The sequence below is a fragment of the Eleginops maclovinus genome, chromosome 7 (assembly GCF_036324505.1).
Source record: "Eleginops maclovinus isolate JMC-PN-2008 ecotype Puerto Natales chromosome 7, JC_Emac_rtc_rv5, whole genome shotgun sequence".
In the NCBI taxonomy this organism is placed as follows: domain Eukaryota; kingdom Metazoa; phylum Chordata; class Actinopteri; order Perciformes; family Eleginopidae; genus Eleginops; species Eleginops maclovinus.
In genome coordinates, this window is record NC_086355.1 from 13,878,761 (window position 1) to 13,890,772 (window position 12,012).

General features: G+C 40.7%; 1 protein-coding gene across 4 annotated transcripts in view; it reads right to left on the reverse strand.

Annotated features, from left to right (window-relative positions):
* The window catches only part of LOC134866991 (hyccin 2-like), a 43,489-nt gene that overhangs the window by 30,861 nt on the left and 616 nt on the right, over window positions 1-12,012 (reverse strand). The window contains exons 1-2 of one of the 4 annotated variants that reach the window (XM_063887247.1): window positions 4,881-4,918; window positions 4,618-4,707 (exon numbers count right to left, since the gene is read on the reverse strand). The exons of the other annotated variants lie outside the window; for them this stretch is intronic. The gene's annotated coding sequence lies outside the window, so the exon portion shown is untranslated. Of the gene's footprint in view, window positions 1-4,617; window positions 4,708-4,880; window positions 4,919-12,012 lie in introns of those variants that run through there. 4 annotated transcript variants of the gene reach the window in all.

A 12,012-nucleotide genomic window follows, 5' to 3' on the forward strand; every position in this document is an offset into this window, starting at 1 on the left:
CTTCAAACATGACGGCTTGCAGCATACTGTTGATGTTGAGGTCTCTCTTCCACCCTTATAGACTATCTCTGGGTTATTGGCCATTGTGTCTGGTGTAGCAAATCAATAAGAGGAGCTATTTCATGGCGATATTGAATCTGTATGTCATTTGAGCATCATATAATGTACTTTGATGCATTTCACTTGCTAAATTGGCCCGAAACAAACAATACAATTGGTTAATGTATTCAATTAAATCCCCCGATTTAATTTTTCAGAAATTCTATTATGCGCTATCACAAAATACGTATATTAAATATATATAAAGTTGCTTATAACTAGATATATGATCAACTCGATAACGACAGCACTAACTCAATCAGTTGTGGAGGTCCAACTGCAATTTGTAGACGCCTCAAATGGAATTTTATGAACTGTATAAGATTAAAAGGATAGCATTGTAAGAAAGCACATGCATTTTCTTCAGTCTTACCAAAAGGGTTTTGGCCTGACGAATAGGATATAGTAACCCAGCTAAGACAGAGTAAAAGGAATAATTACAATTCTTTCCTCCCCTTTAGTTAAAACATCCCATAATTATCTAGAACTGCACGCTGGGATTACAGTTGAATTCATTTCTCTTTTTCACCCAGTTTTTTTTGCGTTTCCAGTAGCAACCGTTCTCCCCAGCCAGCCGTCACTGTTTGCTAAATATGTCATCCACGTAATGAGGCCTGGCGAGTGACAATAAGCACACTTTCCTTCAAGGGGGTTGCTCCTCCTTTATGCAGGACCTGCTTATTGTCCTGTGGTGGGGCCCAAACCCATCCTGTTTACAGCACTTCAAACCCCAGATCACAATGACATTGCTAAACACCCTGCTAACAGCACACCAAGTGGAAACCAAGCCAACAACTTATTTTGTGTATTTAGTTTCTACACAGAGCAGTCTACACACAATTTCTTCCAATGGGAATTTGCAGTTGGATTCATATTTATATATATATATATATATATATGTGTCAATCCATGTGGTAATGAGGGACATGTTTGTGGCATTAGGGGAAAGGCTTGGGGATCACCAAAGCTATTAGGAATTCACCTTCTCAGCACCAAGGACAACAAATTGAATTTTACATAAAATTTGTAGTTCACAAAAACGGTGGCGCTTAAGATTTGGTATGCAGCAAACAAATTATCATGGCAATCAATCCAATAGTTCAATCGGTACCACTTTACAATAAGACTGACCTCACAAAGGGTTTGTAATTAGGTTACTAATTAGGTTGTAAACACATTATCATTAAAAACCATTTATAAACCAGTTCTAACAGTTTACATACATCAACACAGGCTCACTATTTGGCAAGATGACTAATATTGGCTATAGCATACTTCATCAGCCAACATGCTTGGTATCTGTTGTTCACCGAGTTGATTCTCCCTCATTCATGTTGATGTTAAGCAACCGGTCACAGTTGCCCTGTTTATCTCTTGTCTTACAAAAGCTTATATATTATTTATAAAATGTCACAACCTGATTAATAAATAAATTACAAACTATTTGTAAACCTTTTATAAAAGGTAGTCTTATTGTAAAGTGGTACCGTTCAATCAATAAAGATTTTTCTGAACGACCCAAAGTAGACCGACCATCAGGCTGTCCAACAAACACGGCCATCTTTAACAGCCAAGCCGCTAGCGTATCTAAACTCAAAATTGTGACACCCCTACAGATGCAGCAATTGCAACTTTTCTTAGATTTCACTGGAGCAGATCCAGCTATGTCTTAGACTATTTGGTTTGTCAGTCATGGTCGACCAAGCTGAAAATTGGCTGATTACTGTCACCGGCCAATCTATGCATTGCATCAGTTATGTAATACTATCCAGTGCTACATGTGGTTCTCACTGCCCTTATAGGGAAAGGGCAAAACAAAGCTCACTTTTACAACATTTACTGTTTTTTTCATATTGGAGTCTGGACCCTCAGCAGTCTCATGACTCAGTCTTGTTAGCTAAACTGGTAAACGGAAAATCTCTTTATTCAGTCATTCGACTCAGAGCTGGTTTGAGCAGGACTGTTTTACCATGACTTTTCCCAGTCCCAGTGCCACGACACAGGACTCACAACAGCTACAGCATTAGGTGGCAGGATCAAACACAACTGTTAAGCGTACCGATAAAAGATCACATTAGCAACAATGCACAACATAAACCATGCAGCCTTAGCCCACAAACCCTCGGTTAGTAAGCGGCCGGAGCCTTATCTCAAGTAAGTACTGAATGGAGGGCTCCCTCAAAGGCCTGACAATGCTCCTCACTCACTACAGGCGGATGAATCATACGAGTAACCGTAAGTGACTCATTAAACCAAAGTAAACATGCACAAGGTTACAGCCCTGCAAAGTACAGAACACCACTCCTAAAAATGTCTGCCCTGAGGACAGAGGGAAGAGACAGCCATTGATGATTCACAGACGAGTGAAGAAAAGTAATTATCGCTAAGTTTGTATTTTTTCGGGGGACACGATTTGAGATTTTCCCTGTCTGTTAAATGATCCGACACAATCAACACATTGATTTTCCCACAAAGTAAACAACCACATGTGTCAGTTCCAAACATGAGTCTGCAACAGTCATCAGAGCGGGGCAGATGTAGGTTCATTTGCGAGAAAAAAAGAATGGTGTAACTATTAATATAATATAGCAAATGCTGCAGTAGCCTGAGTCAGCGGGTATAATAACAGGGTGCGATACTTTTCAGCATGACGTGTAGAGAAGTGTCCTAAACATGCAAAATACAGTGTCTGTGTGCTGCAGACAGCCAACCAAGAGGTGTGATCACGACCAGGTTCTCTCTGCTGCCCCACAGCTGAATCAGCTTTGCATTTTCATGTTGTTTGTTTAGTTTGCAAATTAACCATTTGAAATAAAAACTGATACCCACACACAATTATTTGTAAGTTAAATTGTCAAACAGAAATGTTGAGGTAAGCGAGAGATTTCTGGCTGAAGGGAAACAAGGGAACAATGATTTCAGTCACTGTGTTATTTCAGAAAAGCATGAAGGGGAGGTCATTCTCTTTATCTGCTTTTCTATAATGTTTAGACAGCACCAGGTGCAGAAACAACAAATGGAAAACAAAGGAAAAGGAAAATCAGTCTAAACTGTAGAAGAGTTTGCTAGTCAAGAATCTAAATCAATTTCTTTATGGCTCGAAAACAGCTGAAGTTTTTTTCAAGTCAATTTATTGAACATGTTAACAAAGATTTTCTTTTTTTCTTTTATTTACAAAGTATAAATAATATAGTTCATGTTCAAAAGGGGCAAGAAGAAGCATAAAAACATTTCTAGTCCTACCGCCCCCAAAGTTCAGTTCATGGTCGTCAGCAGTCGTGATATTTGCCTTGTTTAAAAAAATAAATAATCATCTCTTTGAACAAAAAATAAATAAATAAAATAATAATAATAATAATAATAATAGTCGAATAATCTTTACAGGTAAACCAAAAAAAAAGAAATCTTCAAAGACAAAAAAATCATCATCAGTCCTGCTCATAACCATTTAAAATGTAGTAAAAGAATGATTTTTTAAAATATGTTTCCAAACAAAGAAGTCTCCTAGAGAACACCAGGAGGGCTGTGACATAAAAAGTTCTCATATGTTTTTCCTCATATGTTTTCAAACCTTGTGAAGAAACAACAAAAACAACCAAAATCAAACAAAAACTACAGCACTGTCATCCAAAATGTATGTGATAATGATAAATGACCATGTTGACCGTACACCCAAATCTAAGAAAAATCCCAAACCGGGAGGCTCCAAATGCATTGTGCACATGGGTTTATCTTTGTCTGTCTCAACTTCTCCTCTCTGCCCTAAATGAGAAGTGCCGGGTTTCAACTAGTCCAACTCTGGGGATTTTTCAAGGTCAGCTGAGCTCAGTCAGCCATGAATTATTGAGCTTAAGCAAGCCCTGCGCCTATTCTGCTCTGACGCTGTCCTTATTCCTTCAACTGTGTTTCCCTGACAAAATAAACATCCAACAATGATGGTATGACAATTTATTCATCTATGTGGGGCAACGGTCTCTGTGTTTAACCGCTAAGGTGAGATCCCAAACATAACACCAGGATGTGTTAAGGGTCTTGCTCAGAGACACATGCCATTACAGGACTTGTGTATGTGTTTCTTGCTAAAAGATATCAACGTGCGGTTTCAACAACATGTTATACTTTCCTAAATTAGTGTCGTTCAGCTGCTCTTATCAGACAATATTAGATTAGAGAAATAGTCAAACCAAGGTGAGGATAGAGAAGTAAGGTTAGCAAGAATCTGTGCCACGTTCATGACCACTGGGAGTTCTGTTTCAGTCTGCTGGTTTCCACACAAAATGCAACACTAAGCACAGAAACACAGATATGCATGTGCTATTTTTGTTCCTCTCTGACCAAGAATTACTAATTTGGTTTGTCACACGGGAATTGCGGTTATCCTCTGTGGGGCGTGTGTGTGTGTGTGTGTGCGAGTGAGTGCATGCGTGCAGGTGGCCAGTACTCATGAAACACACAAGCCTGCAACACACACTTCATCCAGGCACTTTCCCCTAGGTAGAGGGATTAACTAGCTAATACCTGCCCATAGTGAACCGGTCGGCTGTAATCTCCGTCCCGTGCCTCTCTCTTTCGTAACGAGGACGAGCCAATCACAGTGGAGCTGGCTGTCTGCACGGGAATAGAATTGGGTTTATTAATAGCAAACACAGCACTGGAAAATGATTCCTATTGCCTAGTTTTCTGTACAGAGCAATGACCGTAGATAGTTTTAAAGATAGTGAGGCCAACAAAGGTACCCAGCTAAAAAAATACATCTTTTTTGACGAGTAAAGGTCACAAACCTGCAGGTGACTACAGTCAATGTGATCCTGTGCAAATCAATAGTTGTGCCCCTAGGACACGCGGACGTAGAACATGGAAAATACAGACTACAGGTAATAATATAGACAGAAAGACAGGGATAGGTGCTAAGAATAGAGGAGAGAGTCGAAGATTTGCTACGTCTCCCCCCCCCACCCATCCTCTCGTCATCTCTCATAGGCCAGGCGAGGGGAACTGAGGCGTACGCACATCCTGGGCTAAAATTAGCTCTGCTGCAGCTGCAGGGCCAGACGTGTTGGGATGGGCCCGTGTTGAGAACACACACACACACACACACACACACACACACACACACACACACACACACACACACACACACACACACACACACACACACACACACACACACACACACACACACACACACACAGCACAGGTGAATGCCAAAAGCATCCTGCCTGCTTCCTTTCTGCTCCTCTCACCGAGGCAGACAAACGCTTCCGATGCAAATGTTGCGTGTTCCCCAGACAGGACAAACACGCATCCTGCACTCACCTCTCCGATGCATGGCATCAAGATGGAATAACTGGACTGATAAAAGCCAGTGGCATGATCTGTATTCCAAGCATTTAGTATGTGATGTTCTCCAGTATGGCAGACAATGGGTTGGTGTTTACAACGCCCTGTAATCTTCCGAAAAGTAACACAATAGCAAGCCTGCTGTATGAAATGCAAGTGCTGTGGCTATAGTGTCCTGGTTTCCTTTACAAAGAGGAATAATAACACCACTACTACTTAGGCTCAGGGTTTTGTCTAAACCGGGTAATAGGGGTGCTGTGCCCTCTTACCAAAATGCAGAATTTCCCCGTAAAATATTAAAGTGATGCCAGAAAACAATAATTTTGTTCGTCAAAACCGTACAATTGCTCCAAAAATATATTGCCCTCGTACTATATTATTTCTAGAAAAAAACCCTGGTAGTAGTATAAAATTGAGAGTTATTTTTTATTTCTGATGTTCAACACAAAATTGGGCCACTAATGCATCTTTTTTGTTTATGTTGTTTATCCTGGGTGGCAATATTAGTGTCACAATCCCTATTCTAAGCTATGGCGAGTGGTGGTGTCTTATTGGATTCCATTATATGAAAATGTCTCCTATTATGCTATATTTCAACAATATATAGTAGGGCAATATCTATACAAAACATGTCTGTGAAGTGTTTTGCTCAAAATACCAAACAGATCACACATTGTAGCCATGCCTCATACCCCTCTATTTCAGCCCTGTTCCTGAAGTGCTGATTCTGTGACTGTCTCTTTAAATCTGAGCAGACCTGAAGATGGCCACGCCCCTTTGGAAAGCATGCAGCTCTCTCTCCTACCTGGAGATACTGATACATGTCGCGCATTGTTTCTGATACAGCACATAGCTTGTTCTTTCTCAGTGTTTACCACTAGAACAGTGCCATTATATGTATTATATATACACAACAACTCTAAGTCCCTCCTGCAGACATCATGCTGAACACACAGATGCAGAGGTGGTGCGGAGGGGATTCAGCTTGCGACTGTATAAGGGGGACGATAGGTGGGGATGTGTCACATGGGCGGGACGTTGCCAGGAGTTCAATGTAAAGCCAGCCCACATTTTCCTTATTACGTCATAAGGAAAGCAAATCTGGATCAGCTCGTTTGTACCCCCGTTTTTAGAGATGTGGGCAAGGAGGAAAAGAGAGAGGGTTGTATTTTCTGACACTTAGTGAGTCTCCTTACACACCGGGGACATTTATGTATAAAAGACAGCAAAAAGTGCATTTCGCATAAGTGGGGACCTTTAAACGGTATTTCTAAAACCCTGTTCCCGCTATGTATTCATAAAGGAGTAAAAACGAGAAACACCTTATCATTATTATGATTTCCAATACAACACACAGCCTGCTCCTCAAAGTATTCCATAGTGATTACCAAACATTTGTCTTAATGTTTCAACTTTAATCACATGTTTTACATTGGGATCGATAGCAGAAGTATTGTACCGTTGCTTGTTCAGGTACACAAACACTGCAACACAGCAGCTATTGGGTAGAAGGGGATTGCCTTTCATGCAAAGCATGTGCAGTCACAAGTTCACTGACAGTTCAAACTGCAGACACATGACCACTAATTCCACAACATTTAGCAATGCTGCTGACATGGTGCGTGGTGGAGCCGCTGGGCGTTTAACTTTATTCCAGAGAAACATGGGAAATGCTTTATTGCCCAATAATCTGCTCAGCAGTCTGCTAACAATAGACCACCTTGAGCCTTTGTGACATGCCAAGACCAAGGGGGGTACAAGAGAGAGGGTGCATTACCACCTCAGATGCTAGGGTGGGGGGGCTGAAAAATAGCTGAACATAACGAAACTGAAGCCAGAGAGCTTGGCCTTGCAATTTTCTCCCAACCTACATAGAGACTCATAATGATTGTTAAATCAAATTGTTTCCTACACTATTTACATTTTGGCACCATCAACTCCACTGCAGCAGTCGCAAAATTCATTTTACAAGCAGAACAATGACAGATTTGCCAAGTTAATAAGCACAAGCCATCAAGCCCATGCCAGATTTTGGCTGGCCAATCATATTTAAAGGAGTTAGACACCTCAAAAATGTAGGTACGCAATGCAAATAGTTCCTGTTTCTGAGTTTTAACTGTCAATATTTCATCAGTGGAAATCCCTCACTCATTAATTCCAATCAAACCTCAGCAGACTGGCAGCATCAGCAGCCCGGCCTCTCAAAATGTAAGGGAACATGTTTGTCAACAGGTGCCTCATTCTCCCATAAACATATCTCACAGCTTGATCCAGCAAAAAGCCCCCACTTCCCTTCAACGTCTTTCCCATCATATCACAACAACAAATAACTGGCAATGATTCAAAGGCTCCTTGAGTCAACAGGGCTTTGGCATCTGTTCAACTTCAGACAGGAGCAGAGTCGTGACCGGCAAGCTGAGCGGGAGAGCAGAGAGCCGATCGAAGGGTAAGGCCAAGCCCGGCAGAAAACAGCAGCTCTGAGGAGCTCATGACATGCAATCTTGGCTAAAACAAACGTCCATGTTGCCATAAGTAACTGATACACAGCTTGGGTTTCCCCACTGACATCCAGTACAACCGGGGGAAAGTTCAGGAGCCTTTTGGTTTCATCCAAAATTGTATTTCAGCAAGATCTTTTCCTTCCAGCAGAAGTTGCTATTAGCATGATATTAGCAAGGCAGTTGTAACTCTTAACAATGGGACTTTTTCAAGATCCTTTTGGTTTATTCTTTGTAAAAGACAGTGCTAAAATAAAATTAAATAAAATGTCACTCTGCCACAGCAACGGGCTTCCAAAGAAAATAATCCAAACTGTCTTTTAATTCAGTTTATAAAACAGTCAGTGTGTTGTTCAACCATCTTTGCCATTTTGACCGCTACGGCACTTCTACTAAGCAGCAGGGTGATCATCATTTATCGGCCAAAAATGTCAAACATCCGCCGGCTCCAGGTTCTCTTGTAAAGATTAGCTGCTTTCTATCAGTGCTAAGGAAATACTCAGGGTTTGGTCCTGCTGGTTAGAAATCGTGACTTATAACTACCAGGTTATTTTTATTTTAAAATACCTGTATGACAGTCTGCAACATTAGCTGTCAAGACAATCCCATACACTCTGACGAAATACACTATACGTGTACCTGTCAAAAGGTTGACTCCAGGAAACTAGCTGTTTTTTAATGATGGCATCTACCTCATTTAGAAAAGAACAACATTGTGCGCACTAATCTGAGCTCTCTATTTCTGTTTGTTGACAAAGTATTACCTGGTGTTTCTCGTTCAGTCTGTTCCTTTCGGCGAGCTCATGCCAACTAGCCAGCTGTCTGCAGGTATTAGGCAAATGTCTTGTCAAGAAAACACAAACAGCAGGGGATGAATAGGAATAGGTTCCCTCTTTTGAAACTGATTAAAAAACTGGATGCCTCTGGTTGACAGTCCATAGCTGTGAGATGCTCTGTGGTTATCAGTACAGAAAATCTATTTTACGATTAACTTAAAGTAGCCTATTGCTGTTATTGCTATCTTTCTTTTCTTTGTTTATTTTCTGACAGATTTGGTGAAAATCTTCCGTTACAAAATGAAATATTTGCCTGCTCCAATACAGAATGGTGGATTAAAGGTTGAGCACTTCGTAAGCACAGCATTGTAAAAACTGAACGAGTTGAGAAGTTTGAGGTACACATAAATCCAACGGTCATAATCCAAGCCAGAACACTGTGAAATCATTTCACCACTTCCATGGGAACCAGCCTTTTCCCCATAGAGATAATACAGTTGATCTTAACCTATCAAAACATTTACAGCTCATCGACACTCCAATAACAGCCGCAGAGTTTTGCTGCCTAGGCCACTTTCAACATGTATAGTTTAAAAACTTACACTTCAAGCACACATACTCCTCTGTCACATGGTAACCAATGTCTCAATGTTTTAATGCATTGGATTGGATTTCCCATATTCATTTGCTAATATTAACTATTTTTTAATCTCAGTTAGATAATATTATATAGTTGATACACAGCAGAGGTTAATCCTTTACTACACATTTAATGCTGCTAAATGTTCTGCTTTCTGGCACTTCCGCCTCCTACCAATTTATGGCTGCTGTGCTTCTTCTGTTATGATTTTATTGTACATGATACTTTCATTTAATTGCTTTATGTTTTAAATGCTAAAAGCTACACAGTGAGTTACACACTTTTTCTAAAATTCTGCAAAACTGAATCATAATGCATTAAGTGACCAAATCCCACAACCTCAGAGTAGGGCTGCAGTGATTTGCAAATTGATTCATTATTAGTTGAATGAGAAAAAATGATTTGGCATCTATTTCATAATAGATGTTTCTTTAATGTGAGGATTGTGTTTTTCCTCAAATGATGTAAACAGAGTGTTTTTTAATTCATCAGCTTAATGTACAAAATAATAATTCTGTATGTATTTTACACAATGTTCTACTTAAAATAACCTGCAGTTTAGTTTGATATGAAACGATGTGCATAGTATCTTCATTAGCTTGGGCAATATAAGCTGTGGAACCCAGACCTTGTTGCAATCAGTTTTGAAAGCATCGATTCATTTACAAACAAGAGAGTAAACTAATTGTGCTGCTCCTCCTCTCTGGATCCCCCAGAGAAACAGTAGGAACTCATGTTTGGCTGACGGAGAGAAGAGTCTTTGAGCAGGGGGGAGCGGAGGGGGGGGGGGACATACTGTAGGCTACATCATGGAGACAGCCGACAAACCGTCAGACCTCATACCTGGCTGTGCAGTGAGTCAGCAGCCCCACCGCTCTGTCTGCATGCCAAGATATCCAGCTGATTCTCAACACTGTCTGCACGCAACACAACTGAAGGACTTCACTGCTGACGTATAAGTGCATTAAGAACCCATGGATGCTGCGTGACAACACACAAAAGGAAAATACCAGAATCACTCCAAGGAATGCCTGACTTCCAAGCTCTCAAGGGCAGAATTTTGATTTCACTGCTTGGCCTTCGAGGGGACATCGACAAACCGGACAATCCAGATTTTTCTCTGCAGGAAGAAAAGTAAAGACTTTGGGCTGTGTGATCCTCTGGCTCTGTGGGAGCAAGTACAGTGGAAAATAGTCCCCACTGCTAATCCATGGCAGGCTAATTACAGCTTTGATCCCCTAGGCGTGTGCATCGCCATAGGTGGGAGGGAAGCAACACATTCTGAGGCTCGATACACTTATGGTAACAACTGTTTGGATTTAGAGCCGTCCCAAAACGCTTACTTCTGCGGCAGACATGTGGGCACTTTAGTCATTGTTGTGCATTATTCGTCAACTTAACTTGAAGAGTTATTCTAAGACATCTAGTAAAAAAAAAAAGCACATGACTCCTTAACTACAGTGTTCAGCTTGAAGTGTGATTAAACACACTCCACAATATGAGTGAATAATTTACAGTTTGTTTCAGTGAGCAACAGATGCAACTCAACTCCCGGAGATAGAAATACAGGTTAAGTGGGTATATGGAGTTTCTGTCTTAAATAGGCCACAGCTCTGATGATAGGCTAGTCCCAAAACACACGGTGGCAAAGATAGAGCAAAGAGGGAGGAGAGAGGAGTATGATGATGATGATGACGATGATGATGAATGAGGGGGAGCTGCAGATGGCATGGAATTTACTGGATCTTCCGTTCTAAATCTTTGCCCATGATGATACAATTGTTTGAAGGTTTTTACTTTTGAGTCATTTACTTTTGATGACCCATATCACTCCTTACCAGCATCCATTTCATTTATTTTAAAAACAGCAGTGTGCCAACAGCAACAGATCAACAAGCAAAGCACTTGGCAGGAATACAGTGGCTTAGTGGAGCAGAGAGGAATAAATAAGTGATGTTGATGTTGTGGGGAGTTTTGGTTGCTGCTAACTTTTAGAACTGATATAAAACCCAGTTCTGTACAAACACAGCTTATGGGGAAAGGGGGACACCCTGTCTTCGGACAAGTGGTGTAGGTATAAGTAGCTGCCAAGTTTAAATGCTTTAGGGTGGGAAGTTTAAACACTACAAAACTCCTGGTCTGATGCTCCTGAACTGCACTCTGTCCTTTATTTACTGTAACATGACTTGGCCAATTCAATTGATGTGTGGTGGTCACTTTAACCACACGGGGCTGATGCAAGCCCACATACATGATGATGGAAAAATGACATAACAAATAACCAGCCATAAATAAAGGATACCAGTTACTAACAGGCCACTCGGGGGTGCTGGCTAATATAAAAGGTTATTCACAGACTCAAGCTCCTCATGTGATGACGGTAATTTACTGAACACCAACTCCTTTTAACACAACTATTTACCGTTAGGTTACTTCCTAAGAGATGTACTAAATGAAAGAAAGAGTTGCTTTTATGAAATACAAAGTTATCTATACAACCTCGAGGATGAAAATGTAAGACTTCCGCTTCTGATTTCAAAATAAAACCATTTTTGGACAAACAAGCTGCATCTAGTTATCGAGTTAAACTTCAAGAGTCACAGTGAAGGTAGTATTTCAGGACGAAATGTGCAGTGGTATTGTATGTGCTGTTTTGACA